Genomic DNA, 6,856 nt, shown 5'->3' with positions numbered 1-6,856 from the left:
CGAACAATATAGTATCGACTTTCGAGGTATGACACCTTACGGTACGGTAATAAGGTGCCATATAGGTACCAGGTAACACACATAATACATTACTCCCCAGGTGCAGTATATTACCAGGTAGCGCACCTGTAATATGTAGTAACCAGCTGCTCTTGGGGGGGGGGGGCGAAAACGCTAGTGATCTGTCACACCGGTCTGAATAGGGTTAATGTAGGAAGCAATTAGATGATTTGTAAATGTTGTACAAACTAGAGTGGGCCTTTCTACCTTTGTGCTTGCAGCAAAGTTTAGCATCTTAAATGGTGGGGAGACAAAAATATCCATTTTATGTAATTTGGTAAAAACTGCAATTTTAGAAAAAGGACAATGATGGCGTTAAAACTGTATGTAATCAGACCGGGTGGTTACATTTCTGCAAATTATTCTACCATAATTGCTTTAATTATCATAGCACTGGAGCCAGGAAAATAATTTAAAAAAAACCATCTATAAATTACAATGAAAACAAAATAACTGTATCTCATTATTAAAATGTACATCGGACACATCTGTTAGGCGGATGCATCTTGAGCTTGGTTGGCCTACAGTGAGAAAGAGATTCTCTTTATTATATAATAAGTACTTTGATTATGTTCTTCAAAATCCTCACTAGCCACGAACCACAAAATGTGTACAATTCCTTCATACCAGTTAATTCATCCCACATGTATAATACTAGATTTTCTGTATCCTACAACTTCAGACTACCCAAACCTAATACAAACAGTGGAAAAAGTGCCTTCTTGTGCCGAGCAACTATGCTCTGGAACTCATTGCAATCTGACATTAAGTCACTGTGTACATTGTCCAGTTTTAAACAAGCCATCTCAAATATGGTCACCTAGATCTTCGACCTCTAGACACTGTGCTCTATTGTAAATACTTGATTGTTGATTGTTGTATTTAAAAAAATGTATGGTGTATAGTTATGTTGATTGTTTGAACCTTGGAAGATTAGCCCTAAAGGTCAAAAGATTTCTTAATAAACAATAAACAATAAACAACAACAACATATCATTTTGAATTAAAGCATTTGTAGCAATGGACATGGCGACGATACAGTCAATAGAAGGTAAATTGTAATTATTTGCACCAACAATGTAAAATATATAAAGTATAATACCCATTTTTCATGGTTCCAGCCCAAACAAGTAAAATAATGGCTTCGTAGATACGTCATATGCGTCATAATAGCGTCCAATTACATTAACTACTTACCCATGTTGCTGTCTTTGGGTGTAGTATGTTCCCCACTGTCGCTCGGTACTGCTGGCGAGTTGTCGGTGCATTCAGCTGTCTGTGTCGGTTGCCTCCGTACAGATTCGGTAGAACCTTCGGTGCCTCCATCGTAAGCCGCACTGCTGGGCTCCTCGTTGCTAGATTCTGCTCCATAGACGTTTGAACGTGCCTCCAAAGCCCGTTGATGACTTGGATCTGGGACTGTAGACTCATTGTCATAATCGTCTGCTCCATACAGTTCTGGACGCTTTCCAGTGCTGCTCTGTTGATCATGGCTTGTCTCTCGGGTATGAATAGTATCTGCATCCATTGTGCGAATGAGACGCCAAAATGACGTAACTCACAGGGCCAACTAACAATACGACAACTATAATGCTTCCGCCCTGTTGGCGTCTCCAATTGTCCGACTAGTTGTTGATGACAGGGAATCTAAGTTGAGAAACAAAGATACTGCTGTATCTGTTCGTGGAAACGCTGTCTCTTGATGAGTCTAAAGCATAAAAATACTGACGGACAAGACCAGAGCTCGAAACCCTCTCACTGAGAAACTCGATCACTGGCTGCGCAGTGTTTTCGACTGCCCTAGACTAATCAGGTACGGTCTCGTGAGAAACAATTTGCTGAGTCATGTTTGTTTGCGTATTTCTTAAAATAAATAATCAAATATCGACGATAGACGTGGAAAACGGAGAAACCATTCAAGCAAGATGTCATGACTAATTCATAATATTTTGTCATAAGATGTTAGTAACAGAGATCATGACATTTTATGACAGCGGGTGAGAAAGTTAATGTTTATGTTATCAGGATGTTCTTATATGGTGTAAAATGTCATCACCGTCTTTAAGTAGAAGACAAATCTAAATATTTTAAGTATTAGAGGGATAATCTGCTGTCATTGTTGTAAGCAATAAAATAACATCTTGAAAATGTTGAAAATGTTAAGTAGTATGTAAACATTTTTCACTGTCTTAAGTGGAGCATGTCTAAAATAGCATGTATGAACTTAGCCATCTGCTGTTAGGGTCTTCGTCAGAGAAACATCTTGAACATCTGAGATATCAAGTGGAACACCTACTGTCATTGTCTTAATGAGGGGAATATCTTAAACATCTTATTATTACCATTAAATGAATCACATTAAAATAAAACTCATTAAACATCTAAAGTCCTAAGTGTAACATCTGTCTTGAGCAGGGAAAATATCTTCAACATCTTTAGAATAGAAGTTCTTCTGCTAATATCTTGAGCAGAGGAAACTTAGATATCTTGAATATTATGTACAACATCCACTGTAACCTCTTAGGCATAGGAAACATATTAAATATCTAAATAAAACATTTGCTGTCACTGTCTTGAGCAGTGGAAACAACATAACGTTATAAAGTATAATTTGAACCACTGATGTCACTGCCAAGCAGAGAAACATCCTCAACATCTTCTTTTAAGTAGAAGTTCGCGATTGTTAATGTTCGCGATTGTTAATGTCTTAGGAACATGGCACATCCTAAACACATTTATTATTACGTATGATATCTTATGTCACTGTCTTAAGCATATGAAATATATTACAGAAAAGTACTGTACATCTGATAATCAACATTGTTAGTAATATGACTAATAATTTGCTTTAAATGCTGACTTACACACAACTTTTTGCAATTTAGAAAACCATAATTATTGCATCATTACCTCATTGCGTGTGCAACTGATCTTTCTAAATTTACATAAATGCATACTAGTAGGAATATTTTACAATTTACCACTTATGCATTAGTTATTCTAATACTTCTTTCCAGACACGAGAGTTACATGGCATCCAAAATTATGTATATCCAACACCATTCCAAAATCACACACACACACACACACACACACACAAACACACACGCACACACACACAAACACACACACACACACACATACAAACGCATGCACCAATAGATTTACCCACTCTAATTTTTTTCTTCTTATTGAACCCTAGATCTACATCATCGTAATTTCTGTTAAAAACTATACAAATCAAAAGCTACTGTTACCATTCTAGCAGAGGTCGTTACTTATAGCTTCCACATCGGTTATATTTTCATCGATATAATTTTCTTATTTTTACATCCTGTACACTAACTTTCGGGAATAAAGAAGTTACTCCAATGAATGGAGAAGTTACAAACATCAAGGAAAGCTTTTTCAAAAGGTACTTGAAAGACCGTAATTTCTTCATCATTTTGAAAGTTTTGCACTAAAGCCGACCAGGTAATCATGTTTACGAAATAGCTTCAGCTAACACAAGAAAACACACTCCGAGAGAGGAACTAAGCACGTGGGAAAAAACAACCCAGGCAAGGTAGTGTGGGATCTCCATGTGACCACGCAGAGGTTACAAGGAAGCTGCAGTGTAACATTGAGGCGATAGTTAGCTCAAACGTTGATAAAGTCAAGGAACTGAATGATGTTTGGAAACTTCCCTGCCATTCTTAAACTAAAATTGTGTATGATTCAGTCACATCTGACTTTTGTTGATAATCGTGTTGATATTTTAACGTACATGAGGTGTGTCTCCCCTTGAATATGTCATCTCCATAATGTGAACCGTAATGTGCGTCCTATCCGTGTTCATTCCTTCAGTAGCGCCACAACAATGCACCAATGCCCCTCTTACACCATCCAAAACCATTCTAGAATAACACACACACACACACACACATGCGCGCGCGCACACACACACACATAAACAAAGGCACACACACACACACACACAGACACACACAAACATACAGGCACACACAGACACACACACATGCACAAATGCACAAATGCACACACACACACAAACATACAGGCACTCACATACAGAGACAGACAGACACACACAAAGGCACACACACACACACACATAGCTATAGACACACACAAATATACGGGTACACACAGACACACGGACACAGACACACACACACACATGCACACAAATAAAATCAAATAAAGAGATGCTAAACCCGGACATTCGGATGAAAAATACTTGGGGCTTACTTCATGCCGAAGAGTGACACAATTCGTTGAACAATTCTTAAGCTATACTGATTATGGACACTAAGTCACACACTAAAGTAGGCAAAGGTTACAAAAAATTACTGAACTGGCATCTGGGGTGGAAAAAATGGTTACCGTGTCGTCAAATATGTTCGTCACAACCAAATGCCCATGTGGCCCTATAGCAATGCCCATGGGTGATGTTGTTTTGTCCACTGTGCGAACAAAATCACCCTGGCTGGTAAACATGTCCACACTGCCGTTTCCTCGGTTTGCCACCATGATGTGACCAAAGGAATCCACAAGAATACCCTCAGGATGCCTCAAACGACCAACACTGGGTTCGCCATCTTCAAATTTAAACAAAGGAACCCCAGAGTGATCGTAAACCTGGACATGATTTACGGTAACGTAGATATGTTCCTTGTCTGATGCCACAAATAAGAGACCGTATGTCTTTGTTTTTCTGAACTTATGATTGAGCGAGCCGTCAGGTTTGAAACTTAAAATGTCATCACGGCCAGCTAGGATGACTGTATTATTATGGACGTTCACGGCAATGCCAGGAGTCCCTATACCGTAACCCTCTCTTTTGAATTTAGTCACTGGCATGCCGCCATAACGGTTTTACCGTACCACGCCAAAAGCATGTGTTTGCTTGATCATACGACCTACAACCTACAAATGCGCCATTCCGTCAATAGCAATAACGCGAGGGTACATTTTCTTTGCATTGTCATTAGGACCACTTCGGTGTCTCCATCGTAAGCCACACTGCTTGGCTCCTTGTCGCCCGTTTCTGCTCCATAGACGATTGAATGTGTTTCTTTACCCTGTTTTTGACTTGTTACGGGAACGCTTGACTCCTTGCCATTTTCTTCAGGTCCACAAAGTTCTGAACCATGCTCAGTACTGCCCTGTCGATCAACACTTGATTCTTGATCAACACCGTTCGAAGATTCTCTGACACCCTCAGTATATCCTTCCATTCTATTTTATACTGTGCGTCTTTTGTGTTCCTAAAAAGGCTAAAATTCCAAAACGGCGCAAGACTTATCCACCTGTCAACTCACTAAAAACTCCGATTACTAATATCACAGTGTTATCGACGTCCCTATCGACTAATCAGGCATGGTCCTCGTGACAAATTGACTGATTTTTTTTTCATATTTTTGCTGCTGCTTGTTTACGCCATTGCATGCGACGATTTTGAATTACGTAGCATAAGGTGAGACCATTAAAATAAGATATTATGATTTACTTCAATATCTTTGTAATGAAATTTTAGCAAGAAAGAGTACGACGTTTGTTTCAACTTATTTCAAAGAGGAGACATAAAGTAAATGCTAATGTAATCAATGTATTTCTCGTAGCATTTAACGCTTAAAAGAAAAGGCCAAACAACTCGATCTTCATAAGAAGGTCTTTAGCTTAAGGCGCACAAGAATATCAAGACTTGCGTTATTCTGTTTTATTTTGAATTCCATGTTTTGAAATATGATAAAACAGTCACTACTACCATATTCACAACATGTTTCATTTGCGTTTGTCAATGATACTCCACGGTGGTTTGCAAAAACACACCATAAATCATTTGACAGTGCATCGTGTTCTTAATTACTACGAGAATTCTCATCATTTCCGTACTTACCAAACCGTAACATTTCAAAATTGTTCACACTATTTACATGTCATTTTCATACTTTGAAAACCGTAACATTTTCATATTGTTCACAGTTTTTTTTTCATATTTACAACACTGTAACATTTTAAATATCGTTTACACTGTTCACACGTTATGTTCATGATTACAAAACTGTAACATTATCGGTATTGTTCACACTGTTCACAAGTCATGTTTATCCTTAAAAAATTGTATCATATTCAATATTATCAACACTGTTCACACGTCATGTTCATACTTACAAAACTTTAACATTATCGGTATTGTTTACACTCTTTACACGTCAATTTCATACAAAATTGATTAAAATCCGATACTGTTCACACGTCATGTTCATATAACGGGGGCCGCCCTAAGATGCGCCCTGCCCTAAGATGCCCGGATTTTTTGCTGATCTTATTAATATGCATAAGTACGCCGTTTTTGTTGCCACCGACTATGATGATTAGAAAGGTAATAAACCAAGTCCAAACAAACAGCTTTTTTTCTATTAAAATGTTTTTTACACATATTCACTTCCCTGTTTTTGAAGACAGAATTTTCACAATAATTTTGGTAGCGCTTGCGCCGAATCACTGTGGTCACCTGTTACTAGGTATTGGTGGCTCGTGTCCATAAATAAACAACCAGTAAAAAAACAGTCACACAACTGACATACACATAAGAAATAAAGCTTCCCAAAACACTACAAATATTGGTCTTCAAATGTTTGTTGAGTAAAAGACCGGCCATAGAAAAAACAACATAAGCATCACCGCCGTTGTTTTCCCCAGGGAGTGTGGCCCCGCAGGTGGCAGACTAGCGAACGCCCAAAAGATTTGTTACTCTAACAAAAGATTCGTACCGTCTATAAAAATGAAA

This window comes from Branchiostoma floridae, chromosome 4, assembly GCF_000003815.2.
Source record: "Branchiostoma floridae strain S238N-H82 chromosome 4, Bfl_VNyyK, whole genome shotgun sequence".
Taxonomy (NCBI): Eukaryota; Metazoa; Chordata; class Leptocardii; order Amphioxiformes; family Branchiostomatidae; genus Branchiostoma; species Branchiostoma floridae.
The sequence above is the reverse complement of the archived record's forward strand: the minus strand, read 5'-3'. Positions refer to the sequence as shown.